A 12,882-nucleotide genomic window follows, 5' to 3' on the forward strand; every position below is an offset into this window, starting at 1 on the left:
CCTTTTTTTCAAAAAGACGGTGCATTCCAGCGAATAGGGGGATGGTGCTCTCTTCTGCATTAGACGCAAATGGAAGGAGGGGCACAAGGAACCTTCATGTGTGACAGACGTCCACATTCACGATATGTGGGCTGGTGTTACATTGACAGAACATGTGCCCAAATTTTCAACATTTCAAGCACTGCATAAAGGAAGGAACGCCATATTGACTTCTTTGGATAGTGCATCAGCCTCAAAGGCCAAGATGAAGCCACTGATAGAAACGCTGTTGTCCTTCGGCACTCTATAGACACATCAAATTATGTGTATACCTCTTAATTGTACGTTGCACACAACTCGTCATCAGACTGCAAGAAGAGGTCTCTATGGAAAATAATCCCCTCGATCACGTTTAAGTTCTTACGCGGTGTCATGGAAATAGGGACACCACCCAACGTGTCACAGGTGAGTAATGGCCGAGACTACGCAGGGGATGCTGTTTTTATCAGAACTAAACCATTCTGCATTTTGGACATTTCCGCCACTTCTCAGAACATGTCTTCTAAGCTCTCTACGAAAAATAGAGGCTTTGTTGTTAAAAATCATTTCCCATCAGACCTTGGGAAACTAAGTATTGGGGAGAATATGTCTGGTCTTGATCTTTAGTGCTGCATTCCTCCCACGGTGTAGACAGGGAAAGGAATGATGTAGTGTCAGCAGTATACTGACCTTTTCCCTGCTTAGACACCAGCATCAGTCAACTTCATCTGTTTCATTGCGGGCAGTCCGCCGTGATGCCACGCACTCCAATCAGGGGCTTTCGCCACAGGTGCCACCCAGCCACTGCAGAGGCCCCCTGATGGGATTCCCCTGGTAGACAGGCGACTTTTCCTTGACATATGTGGGTAATTTGCAACTCAGGCATCAGTAGTGTGATCCCTGTGTTGTCAGGGGGCTGCATCAAGAGGGTATACGACGACCCCCTCACACAGAAATTGCTACCACGCCGTGTTGGATGCGAAAAGATTCAGTATTATTGTGTGTGCAGGGGATAACAGAACACGATGAATGTAAACTGCATTCTGGAAGACGTCGTTGCACAAAAGACTGGATTACAGGAGCAAGGACAACTGCATTACAATAATGAGTGCATGGTAGATACAAAACCCATCACCTAAGGCGACTTTCCCCAAATAGCCTGCACTTCTATAGAATTTGGAAAAGAGGAGGTCAAACCCAAAACGTGGACCATAATGCATTAAGCCGAGGAGTGGGAGACTCATTTTAGTAGCCTCTTACAACAGACAGAAGTACCTCTGGCCTATTATAATCCTTGATTTGTAGGTTGAGGGTTAAACATACCGCTAAGATGTTATAACGGAGAATGGATTGTTGTTGTTGTTGCTACTGGCTACGTTATCAGCGCCGTTACATGTATTAAAAGAAACTAATAAGAGTAAAAGAATTAAAAATGGTGGCACACTCACTTATTGACTCACTCAATCAAAACTGACTCAGCCAATCAGTCACCTACCTACTCACTCATACACGCACTAACTCATAACACTCGAGCAGACCCACACAATGACTCCGTATCACACGCCATAAAACTAAGGAGATATATTGAAAAGTGGTATGCCTGGAGTGAAAACAGGAGTAAAACGACAGAGGACCTAAAGTAATGGCGCAGGGAAATGTGACTGGCTGTCCGTTTACAAAATAAACGTGGGTCAGCCAGTCCCTTTATACAGATTAAGAACGTCTCCCTAAAACTTAAGGAAACACATTTACAGATCACAAAACCTTAATACTCTAACCACATTCCTTTCAGTGGAGGGTAGATCTGTCCACATATCTGCTACTGCACTCTGAACCGAAAGTAAAAAACTTCTAGTAAAATGCGGCTCTCAGTGATCTGTACGCCACAAGCACCTCACATTGAAGGGTCTCGTCTACAGAGCAAGAAGGCATGCGTCACATGACTGAGGACTGTGTGGAGACGAGTAAGGCGGATCTCATTCCATCTTTACGGCTGAAAGGGGTCTGCCATGGACTTTACTACATGCGGATTATTATCAGGCACTTCCAGTCATTCGTCTTCCCAACCTCACATCATTCTGTACCTCAACAGCAACTAGCAAGCAGGGGGATGGCACACTCAAATAGCTGAGGATCACGGCATGTCTCCTTGGCTGCCCTTTCCGTTCCCCACGATACCTATGTGCCCTGGACCCATCAGAAACACACTTCATTTCCCAGCCGCTGCAGTTGCAGAAGGATGTCCTGGACATTCTAGACTACTTCATCTGCTGGGTACATGCATCGTAGAGAGTGACTTGCACTCAGATAACTGGAACAGATAAGGATTTAGTACTCAAATCACGTCTCATCGACTATAGTGGCCGCAAGTTCTCAGATAATTTTGCGTCGTTGACAATAAAGTCGCAAAGCAGTCAGACCTTGAGGACACAATCAATGAAAATAACAGAGAACAGTGCAACTAACGGAGTCCCCCTTTTTTAGCCCATCTGTAAAGACAGCTGTAAATGTGTGGTGCTCAGTTAGGATGTCATTAAATAATATATTAAAAACACATGTACAACTGCAATCTCTAGTGTACTGCACCAAATCTAAAATTAGTCTGGGCCTCTGCGTAAATATGGTGGCAGGCAGTTAAAACATTGGATCTGTAGTTGTAAATGCTCCGTACCAAGTGACTCCAGCAAGTGCCGCGCACGGATCTCAAGCTGTTTTGTTGTTCGTGGACGATTAACGAAAAAGTGTACAATAACAGCGAACGCACGAAGTCCCTATAAAACTAGAGGAGACGCACCCTGTCTGCTCACTAAGGTGTTTGGCTAAGGAAATTTAAGATATTCAGTTCTTCTTCAATCTAGCTGTCAGTTTTTCTCGTGGAATGTCAACCAGAATCGTGCGAGTCACAACATCTTTGCTATAATTCAATGTGTTGTGATGTTCAGTTTCAGCTGAATATGTCTAGAGGCATTCAGTTTTATGGAGTTTCTTGCTTATTGGGAAAATAATGTTCCTACCAACAGGGTCCCAGTTTTAATATTCCAGCATTGTCTCCAAATTTCTTTGGTATATAAAATAGGACCTTTGGAGGTGACGGAGTCCTAACTCTAACTGACAAACCAGGGACTCCTAAGATACGACTTGGCAAACAAATGGTAATGAGATGGGGAGCTATTAATATCAATGGGGGCTACCCTGGGAGGAAGGTAGAGCTGGCAGAGGCTGCAAGTAAGATGGGGATGGACGTTTTAGCCGTTAGTGACATTCGGGTAAGAGGTGAGAAAGAAGAGGAAGTGGGAGAATACTAGGTCCACCTGTCAGGAGTCAAAGCAGGAATAGCACAATGGGGTGTAGGGCTTTACATCAGGAAAGAAATGGAACCCAGCGTAATTGCAGTAAGGTATGTAAACGAACGACTGATGTGGATAGATTTGACAGTGTCTAGCAAGAAAATTAGGATGGTGTCAGTACATTCGCATTGTGAAGGGACAGATCAAGATAAGATGGATAGTTTTTATGAGGCACTCAGTGATGTAGTTGTTAGAGTAAAGGACAAGTACAGTGTTCTGCTCATGGGTGATTTCAATGCCAGGATTGGAAATCGAACAGAAGGGTATGAAAAGGTTATGGATAAATTTGGAGAGGATATGGAGGCCAACAGGAACGGGAAACAACTCTTGGATTTCTGTGCCAGTATGGGCTTAGTAATCACAAACTCCTTTTTTAAACATAAGAACATTCACCGGTATACTTGGTTAGGCAGGGGAACCAGATGTGTCATTGACTATATAATAACAGATCAGGAATTCAGGAAGGCTGTGAGGGACACACGTGTATTCAGGGGATTCTTTGATGACACTGATCATTATTTAATCTGCAGTGAAATTGGAGTTGTGAGGCCGAAACTGCAGGAGGTCAGGTCCATATGTAGGAGGATAAGAGTGGAGAAACTTTAGGATAAGGAAATCAGGCACAAGTACATAACAGCAATCTCAGAAAGGTACCAGTTAGTTGAATGTAGTCAATTACAGTCATTGGAAAAGTAATGGACAAGGTACAGTGACACAGTACTAGAAGTGGCTAAAGAATGTCTTGGAACAGCAGTGTGTAAAAGTAGGATGAAGCAAACAGCTTGGTGGAATGACACAGTCAAGGCAGCCTGTAAAAGGAAAAAGAAAGCGTATCAAAAATGGCTACATACTAGAACTCAGGTAGACGGAGGAAGTTATGTTGAAGAAAGAAACAAAGCCAAACAGATAATTGTAGCATCAAAGAAGAAATCTTGGGAAGACTTTGGAAACAGATTGGAGACCATGGGTCAAGCTGCTGGAAAACCATTCTGGAGTGTAATTAGCAGTCTTCGAAAGGGAGGTAAGAAGGAAATGACAAGTATTTTGGACAGGTCAGGAAAACTGCTGGTGAATCCTGTGGATGCCTTGGGCAGATGGAGGGAATATTTTGAAGAGTTGCTCAATGTAGGTGAAAATACGATCAACACTATTTCAGATTTCGAGGTAGAATGGGATAGGAATGATGATGGAAATAGGATCACATTTGAGGAAGTAGGGAAAATGGCCAATATATTGCAGTGCAATAAAGCAGCTGGGGTAGATGAAATTAAGTCGGAACTCATCAAATACAGTGGAACGTCAGGTCTTAAATGGCTACACAGGATAATTGAAATGGCCTGGGAGTCTGGACAGGTCCCATCAGACTGGACAAAAGCAGTAATCACACCAATCTTTAAATATGGAAACAGAAAAGACTGTAACAACTACACAGGTATCTCTTTAATCAGCATTGTGGGTAAAATCTTCTCAGGTATTGTTGAAAAGAAAGTGCGAGTATTAGTTGAGGACCAATTGGATGAAAATCAGTGTGGGTTTAGGCCTCTTAGAGGTTGTCAGGACCAGATCTTTAGTTTACGGCAAATAATGGAGAAGTGTTATGAGTGGAACAGGGAACTGTATCTATGCTTTATAGATCTAGAAAAGGCATATGACCAGGTTCCTAGGAGGAAGTTATTGTCTGTTCTACGAGATTATGGAATAGGAGGCAAACTTTTGCAAGCAATTAAAGGTCTTTACATGGATAGTCACGCAGCAGTTAGAGTTGACGGTAAATTGAGTTCATGGTTCAGAGTAGTTTCAGGGGTGTCTGCAACCTGTCTCCACTGTTGTTCATATTATTTATAGATCATATGTTGAAAACAATAGACTGGCTGGGTGAGATCAAGATACGTGAACACAAAATAAGCAGTCTTGCATATGCGGATGACTTAGTTGTGATGGCAGATACGATTGAAAGTTTGCAAAGTAATATTTCAGAACTAGATCAGAAATGTAAGGACTATGGTATGAAGATTAGCATCTCCAAAACGAAAGTAATGTCAGTGGGAAAGAAATATAAACGGATTGAGTGCCAAATAGGAGGAACAAAGTTAGAACAGGTGGAGAGCTTCAAGTACTTAGGATGCATATTCTCACAGGATGGCAACATAGTGAAAGAACTGGAAGCGAGGTGTAGGAAAGCGAATGCAGTGAGCGCTCAGCTACGATCTACTCTATTTTGCAAGAAGGAAGTCAGTACCAAGACTACGTTATCTGTGCACCGTTCAATCTTTCGACCAACTTTGTTGTATGGGAGCCAAAGCTGGGTGAATTCAGGCTTTGAACAAGGTTGAGGTTACGGATATGAAAGTAGCTAGGATGATTGCAGGTACTAGCAGATGGGAACAATGGCAGGAGGGTGCCCACAATTAGGAAATCAAAGAAAAACTGGGAATGAACTCTATAGACGTAGCAGTCAGGATGAACAGGCTTAGATGGTGGGGTCATTTTACACGCATGGGAGAAGCAAGGTTACCCAAGAGACTCATGGGTTCAGCAGTAGAGGGTAGGAGGAGTCGGGGCAGACCAAGGAGAAGGTACCTGGATTCGGTTAAGAATGATTTTGAAGTAATAGGCTTAACATCAGAAGAGGCACCAATGTTAGCACTGAATAGGGGATCATGGAGGAATTTTATAAGGCGGCTATGCTCCAGACTGAACGCTGAAAGGCATAATCAGTCTTAAATGATGATGATGATGATGATGATATAAAACAGTGAAGCTTTTAACTATTGTTAACGCATTCTGACGAACAGCACGAGTTCCGTTACCACTGACTGTGTCATGGGCAGGCTACCTGAGCCCTGTTGTTAGACTGGGTGTTGGTACCTTCCAGTAGGCCACCCTTTCCACTGGAAGGAGGAAGATCAAATTTCGAAGGATTCAGCTCTTTCTAACGAGCCGCTGGGGAAACAAAATTCCACCTAGTGAGAGTCCCATGTGTCTAGTTAAGCCTTATACAACTGAGGTGCATCAGTTTCCCCAGAGGTTGACTGCTAACGACTGTTCCATCTCAACCGTTATGCATCTCATCAGCAGGCAGCACACCGTGAGACTGAGGGTTTTTTACAGGGGTTTTACTGTACTTACAAGCTAGCCATCCCCATTCCCTTGACAAACAACGTTCCACTGCAACGCTTTACGGTGGTCGCTGAAGCATTCTCAGAGCTTATGGCGACAGGGGGCTGGCGGCGCTGACCAGTCCCCAGCTCAGGAAACCAGGGGTCGCCAAGCTCATACCCAACTCACGAATGCTGCGACACTAATGGTTGTAATGTTGTTCTGCTTTTTATGTTGTTCTGTTGCCTTTATGAAAATGCTTCATCGCTTTTATGCTGTTTGTTTCCTAACGATGTTTTCTTAAGATTGACTCTAGATCAAAAGGCGGTGGTGAAGAAGAATTTGGGCATGATCAGCAATACTCTGCGTCACGTCATCACTACCAGTGGCTATGGAGACATCCACTGCCTGTGACAGAGTAACATTCTCTTCACTTAATAACTGATCTTCAGGTTTTACACTCTGTGAACTGCCTACTTCCACTTCCTTGTTAAGCTTGCGGTTTATAAATGCAGCTAGACTCTCTTCTTTTCTATCAATGGTACTCAGTTTTCCTAAAGTACATGCTCGAGCACTGGGTTAATCTTGTCATGTCAAAATAGTGACATAAAACATTTAAACAGTTCCCCTTGTATCTAAATTCCTAAATGACATATTTCCCCCAAAATTGCAACGTCGAAAACTCAGGATAATGAAGGACTTTTACTCAGCAACATTTCCTGTAAATAAGCACAAATCAGTAAGTAGCAAGCAGTTAACAATTAGTTAAAATTTCTTAAGATTACTTCATTACTAAGTGTAAGTCTTTAATTTTCTGGTTAAAATTGGATCAAAGAAAAATTTGCATCAGAGGATATCAGGATTCGAAGATCCTGGCTACCATTCGACTAATTTCTACGCATGTCCCAATAGAGCTGTTTAGCATACCAGTAAGGTGCTATTAAGCCTGATCCCCAGCGACATACAGAGAAGGAAAGCTCAGATTTTAATGAAATACTAAGTGGAGTGCAATAGAAACTTCTTATTGAATGATATCTAATACAGGTGACCCAATCAAGGATGAAAATATGGGTACCACAGCACATGGGGATATATTAATGAAGGAGCTCATTTATTTACTATAGGAGAAGTCATTACAACAATTTGGTTTATTACCATAAAGTATTAACACATAAATTGCCCTCTAAGATATGTATGTGAAATATACAATGAATGGACAGAAAGACTTTAATTATGAAATCTACCCTTGGAAAAGGTGGGTGAACACAATGAAAGAATAATCATGCAAATAAATAGTGTATATGGCTAATGACTGCAAGAATGGTTAGTTGTTTAAAGAAAGAATCTAGAAAAATAATTACAAACGCCATAAACATCGCGAAAGTGCGTGATGAAAGGAACTAGCTGTCTTCCGACTCCTATACAGGGTAAAAGCGGAAGACGGAGGAATAAAGGATGGCAGCTCAGAGTTCAGTATTCAGTACTAAAGCGGAGACATCCTTCTCGTTCTGTACAACGGGAAGACTCTTATCGTATGTCTTCAGGCAACAAACAAGACTTTATTCATCGACAGTCAATTCTCATATATCGTCTATCATAACCTTCTGAAACTTGGCTGTTTCTACCAGTGTAGAAATATCGCCAGACCATTACAGCGTACATTGCTACTTCCGACCAGTAACAATCTTGTAAGTGTGTTAAGCAAACTCCTACTCTTGTGGCTCATATGATAATTATCCACTGATGCTGTGGCATGGGGAGGGAGCAAGAAACTCTGTCCTGCTCAAAGACAGAATTCTCAATTGATGAATCAAAGGACATACATTTAGACACACATGGAGAACCATGCATGCTATGAACCCATCAGAAATCTGGTTGCAAGGATTTTCAAGGGAGATTCTTCTGTATCCTGGCTACTGAGAAAAATCGGATGTCTCACACTTTACCATTTCTTAAGGCTAAACCTGGCTTAGATATTTTTCCCTAGAAGGGCTCCTCCTAATGTCTTGGTATGAAGAGGTCGAACAAAGTGAATTCTGCTTCGACAACCTGGTCTCAAGGATAGATTTCGTCTCTGACCAAACTGAAGACTCTCCCTGGTCCTTCTAAGTAGAAAAAGTTCTCTATGGCTACAGAATATGACAAACACCTCACCGTAATAAAGGGGAAGGAAGAGAAAAAATAAGTTAGATGGGGAGTCACTGGTAGTATTGAAGCTTTCCTGGGGTTATTATGCATGGTTAAACAGTCGACGATACTAACCGCGGAGATATGCATGTATAAATACGAAAAATGCTGTGTGACAGTTAGGTGTTAAGCAAGCAAGTAACTCCATAACAAAACATATCAACAGGATTACTTATCTATTATCAATACATCTGTCACAACAAATTCAAGTGGATGTAAACGTGTCAGAATGTTGTCTGTTCGTGATTTCAACCTGGCAGTGATTTTGTAATCCTCATGCAATTGTGGTATTACAGTAATATTATCCTCTGTAGAGTGGTATACGCTGTGCCACCACTCAGCAGAGATTGCACGAATGTTTACTTTAATTAGTCAGACAACACCTACAATGATGCTAGGTGATCAAACATCAGTGTTTGTGTTTTCCAGTAAACTATCACAAATTTTAACGAAACAGAGTCGACTCACACGCACGAATACAACTTCAAGAATTTAATGTACAGCAGTTTCGTCATACAGCATTCCCTCGAGCAGAGATTGAGCTGGCAACATTTGTTTCTTCTACGCAACACCGTGGACCAAATTACAAGAATTTCCTCTGCGAACTCCGAACACCACAGAAGAAGATGTAGCTAAACACATCATTGCATGTTGCACCTCAGTAAGTGGAACTACGTACGAGTTTATAACAATTGATGTAGCCACCGATATGTGATCTTACTTGAGTATGTGTAAATACCCAACTATCTCTAGAAATAAATGGATCCTGTTTATGACAACTTTGTTCTTCTTTTTTTCTACAAAGGCGCTCGTCTGCTAGCGTACCCACATGGCGTTCAACATGAGCGGTTGGACGAAACATCCTATTGACAAGGGCATTATTGAAACTGTTGGCCAATGAATACTTCGGAGAACCAGAACAATAAGAATGGGTCTCTGCTGGCGAGCAGTATTAGAGCTATTATTCATACAGAATAAAATAAATTTATCACAAATTTATCAGGTGCAGGCAAGTACTGACATTACATTCTATGAATTTTCAACTTTACTTAGAGATTGCTGGAATCATTCACAGTGCAGCTTTTTAGTTATCGACAAAACAGGACATTCTAATGCCAGTTGATACCAGCAGAACTTTCAGAATAATTTTAAAAGGTTATTGTGCGTATGTATAGTAAAACAGGATGAATACATCGGTATACTTTACGGTAAGAACAAGTTTGTGAAATCATCCATCCACAATACGTCTGATAGGGGAAGGTAGAACATTCAACTGACGTTGACGTGACACCAATAGCAGTACTATACGTCATACTAATAGACTTGAGACACTCAACAGACTATCAAGTAGCTAAATACTTATTCCCAAACCATTCTCAAATGAATCAACAAGTTAACTGCAAGGGCTAATGTCACTGAAAAGAAGAGAAGTGGTTTAAATGTTCAGCTTGATGTAATTGAAAAGAAACCAAATGGACGTCTGTATATGTTGTATACTAATGTTCCAACGTCCGCTTAGTATATAGCAACATGTCGACAAAGCATAAAGTCGTTAAAACACTTAAGGCTATCAGAGATGCACTGCAGTTGCTGAAATCAGGGCATTTTGAAAGATACGTCACTCAGAGACACATTTAGATGTGCCACAGAATTTCTCAAATGACCTTCGAAGGCTAACAAAAAGAGGAAGGAAATTGCTATTGGTGATTTCATTAAAACATTAGTGGTAGTCGGATAGATGGAGTATACAGAGTAGAAGGAATGCCCATATATGCTGGCTATTTAGTCGAGTCAACCAAGAATGCAGTGCTGATTGGTTACAGAGAATTCGAAACAACAGATTTACTGAACCTAACATTCTCAAAAATTACGATACTAAACAGCTATTCACTAAAAGGTATGGAAAATTAAGGTCAAACGTTACGTATGACGGAGGTATGTAAATAAAGCCAATGGAGCTAACTGCGACAGCACTTTGTACAAAAATGTTATTTACCCTCCTGTCATGGGCGATTTGAACGAGTGTGTGTTCAGCTCTTTCCAGACAATTTCGTGAGCCCACGATTATCACATCGGATGTAATCTGTGCTCTGTCTGCACGTCGGATGTCGCGATTTTCCAGTCGAATATTTCTCTGTTTCTCTAGAACGTCTTAGGCTGCTATTTTTTGGTCAAATCCTTTTCTGTTGATCTGGAACATTCGAGTTCACGATTGCAGACTCCAACAATACAGCTGTAACCATAACGGATGCTCACACCATCATCTGCTGCTGCATATATACAGCACACTCAAATGAAATCATATCTGTACTTACATAGCTTGAAGGAACACTTACCATCGAATACTTGTCAAGATAGTTTACAGCTCCTTAAACCAGTATGCAAAATATTCCCATGTAGGCAGGTTGTGATCTGAGGTTTTGCTAAGTTATAGCGGGAGGATCTTATAGTTATGAGGCAATATTCATGGTGAAATAAATCATTTAAATCATCTTTGATACTTACTCGAAACTTCATGCCACACAATCTACAAACAGACCGCAGTGGCGAGTTTCATTATAGTTATTTCAAGGCGGTAATGGAATAGAATGAAATGCAATGCATCACTACTCAAAGTTCTCTCAGATGAAGGCATACATTGTGGAACATTTTAAATGGGTGATAAAAGTACAGTTGTGGATGTATTTTAACCTTTGTGGTCTTATACTCCCACAAAGCATGACATGTACAGGCTCTCTGTCCACAAGACAATAAAAATCATTCCCATTGACGTATATGATGATGAGATTCTAAATATCATTTAAAGTCGTGTTAAAATGGTATATTCACACAAACAGAAATGTAATGCAGCTGATTTTGTATGCAATTCAACATACAAAACAGCATTTGAGAAATCGTACCCTCCAAACTGGTGAACAGAGATATTTACTGCATACAAGGGGCAATGACAGAACATTGGATAAGAATGGAAGTGAACTTCCTGGATGCTTTTAAACAGAATTACAGAGAAGCAGTGAAAAAGACACCTTCCCCATGGAATTTATCATAAGGCTATGGGGAAAGAGGCTCTTGTTCAATGGTTCGGATTCTCTTCATCACATAGCACTTACTTGAATGACTGATTTGCTACATAACAAGGCACACAAATCTCAAACAGTGCAGTAGTATAACATACATACAACTTCGTATTCCTACATATAATCGTTATGGATCTGTAACCAAAACTGATAAACGACCCGTACATGGTCACAAGGGAATCATTGTTTTAAAGCCTGCAGATGTCACAGAATTGCACATTCAGGAAATAAAGATCTCCAAGGACGTCAGGCCACAGACCTGATACTAGTCGACTGAGCCAAGAAGAAATGTTCAGGAAGGGATATTGGCAAGCCTACTGCCGCGCTTTCAGCATATAACGCAATGCGTGCAAAGCTTTAATTGAATATGGGTTTGAGTTTCAGTCGAGTTACTAAATCCTCTCGTCGACTACTGATGATTAAGAAAATGAATAACGAAAAGTTGGGGTGTTTAAAAAGTGAGGTCAGTTATCGTTGGCTACAGCTAGAAGGACCACAAAAGTAAACCTTATTAAAATACCAAGAACATCAGATGCACTCTTTTCGGTCTTAATTCCAGCCTTGGCATGGCTTTCAGTGGTTGGTTCCTCAGCCAGCAGTGCAGCAGTTATCGCAAGAACAGTGAAAAATGCGGAAAGGAGTATTTTTAAAGCCACTCAGGAAAGGGCTTGGACTGTTCATTAAAGAAAATCATTATGTACACAGGCCTTACAGGCCACTTACAAATACCGACTGCTTAAATTTGTCAAAAAGTCCTCTATTAAGAGATTTCGTGGAGGTTTTATGCAGAATGCACTACCCAAGACTATGTGGAAGTCTAACGATTGTGGAATTCTAAATTTAGACACACTGGAAGGATCGGGAACTCACTGGGCGGCGTATGTTAGAAGAATAACCCAAGTGTCTGTTACTTCGACTTTAACCTTTACAGCCTCCAGAAGAGTTACGCCGTGACTTTGCTAGTAACCATACATTTTACAATTTCTAACGCTACCAAAATTTTAACAAACAAACAAATTCATTCATGTTACTAGTCACTTATTTTTTCATTTACCCTGTCACATAAATATATGAAAAATTGTTTTACATATACAGTTACATCTGCACTGCATAAATCTTTTTCAGTAAGAGTAGATACATTTACACTTCTGTCT

Source organism: Schistocerca gregaria, chromosome 8, assembly GCF_023897955.1.
Source record: "Schistocerca gregaria isolate iqSchGreg1 chromosome 8, iqSchGreg1.2, whole genome shotgun sequence".
NCBI lineage: Eukaryota > Metazoa > Arthropoda > Insecta > Orthoptera > Acrididae > Schistocerca > Schistocerca gregaria.